The 1728-nt window shown below is 61.3% G+C and overlaps 1 long non-coding RNA gene across 1 annotated transcript in view; it reads left to right on the top strand.

Annotated features, from left to right (window-relative positions):
- Nucleotides 1-1728, top strand: part of LOC111734437 — a 7837-nt gene that overhangs the window by 2662 nt on the left and 3447 nt on the right. Inside the window, exon 2 of the long non-coding RNA XR_002778449.1 lies at nt 166-439. This is a non-coding gene — a long non-coding RNA (uncharacterized LOC111734437). The remainder of the gene's footprint in view (nt 1-165; nt 440-1728) is intronic.

Here is a 1728-nt window from a genome sequence, read left to right as displayed (position 1 = left end):
CACTTCGTCCCTCTCGCGCTCTACGTCTAAGTTCTGGACATTTTTTGTCGCCTGTCTTCCACCTCGTGAGGTGTGAGAGCTTGGCTGCAGCACGGCCTCCTCGGGCAGGCCCCCCCTTAGCCTTCCCAGACGAGGTCGGGGCCTCCTGTTCGTTTGTTTCCACAGCGTGCGAAGCATTCCACCTTCGCAGCAGCTGGGTCCAAGGAACAATCGCCCCGACTTCTGCTGAGAAGGTGACGAAGACTTTATTCGGGACTGTCACAAATGGCGTCAGGATGGCGGCAATGCAGGAGAGGCCGGGCTCGACCCGCAGTCCAAGGACCATGGTGACTTCTAACCCACGGGCAGAGTGAGGGGACAGGGGGCAGATGGATCCCAGGAGGGGACAGCAGGGCAGGAGGGTTCTTGCTGAACCGACTTGACGGGATTCTTGCTGAAGGTAGGTGGGCGGAGACGGGGGGGGACCAGGTGTCTAGGCCAGGGGACCAGGTACCCAGGGCAGGACAAGGCACTGGATCGGATGCTGAGGGTGGGAGAGCGGGAGGGGTGCAGAACCCTCGCTCAGCTGACTGAGGGTGCTTGGCAGGCCAGGGACGGGGACCAGGGCCGAGGCCCAGCGGTCAAGCGGGCCCCGCAGAGCCTGGCTAGAGTTAGGTCGAGGAGAGGTTTTGCCAGTGACCGCCAATGACTTTTATGGATCTGTGTGGCCATGTCATTCACACCTCCCCTTCTAGACGATAAGCTCCTTGAGGACAAGGCCACGGCCAGCGTCTTCTTGTTGTTTCATGCCAGCACCTGAGCTGGAGGCATAGAAGGCGCTCGATAAATATTTACTGGATGGACAGACGGACGAATGGACGACGTCCAGCACCCGAAGCTGGGGGGACACTTGGAAGGCAGGAAGCGGCCGCCCACATACTGCAGCTAATTCGGGCCTGGCTCTCCCTGTCTTCTGTCTTTGTTCATTTGCTCAATCGTGCCTTTCCCCGTTTGCCTGCCTGGCTGGGAATTCAGCTCCAGGGGCCACTCAGAGCGAAGTCAGACGTGGGCTCCCTCTGCCGCTCGCAGCTGATTCAGCCAGCTCTGCCCGCCTGGCCTAAGTCCCGGATCAAAGTCCAAGAGGTTAACCTGTCTGTGTGTACAGGCCCTCACCTCACTGTCCCTCCCCGCCCCCGGGCTCAGGGTCCCTGGGAGGCCAGGGGACCAGCTCGCTGCCCCATTGTTTAGTTGGTTAGGAGTGGGGGAGGGGAAGCAAAGGTTGGCTGAGCTCAGGGTTGGGAAAGGGCCTTCTCTGTAGCACGCAGCCCCTTTAAGAACAAAACGCAGAGGAGGAGTGGGGTGCCGTGTCTGGCCGCCCTTCCCCCGAGCCCCCTCGTCACACCGTCAGGAGCGTTTCTCAGCCCCGACCCTTGCATTTCCATTTCTTCGTGTTCATTCCTCACCAGTGTCCGCCCACGGCCTCCTGTGTCCCCCTGCCCAGTTCCGACTCCTGAGGGCTGGGCGCCGGGCCCCAGGCCTCGGGGCTGTGCTCGTGTCCACACGTTCACTCGGTGGCGTCTCCTCTTAGCGGCCTGGCAACTCGTGAGTGTTGCCGGCAGCCCGGCCCCTCAGGTGGCCCAGAGGTCCCTGCTGTGTGGTACTCACGCTGCCTGAGCGTAGGCTGGATCTGGCGACGTCCTTCTACGATGCTCAGAGTGACGGGATATTGTTTTCGAGGTTAGGCACCTT

Source organism: Pteropus vampyrus, unplaced genomic scaffold (assembly GCF_000151845.1).
Source record: "Pteropus vampyrus isolate Shadow unplaced genomic scaffold, Pvam_2.0 Scaffold1254, whole genome shotgun sequence".
NCBI lineage: Eukaryota > Metazoa > Chordata > Mammalia > Chiroptera > Pteropodidae > Pteropus > Pteropus vampyrus.
The sequence above is the reverse complement of the archived record's forward strand: the minus strand, read 5'-3'. Positions and strand labels throughout refer to the sequence as shown.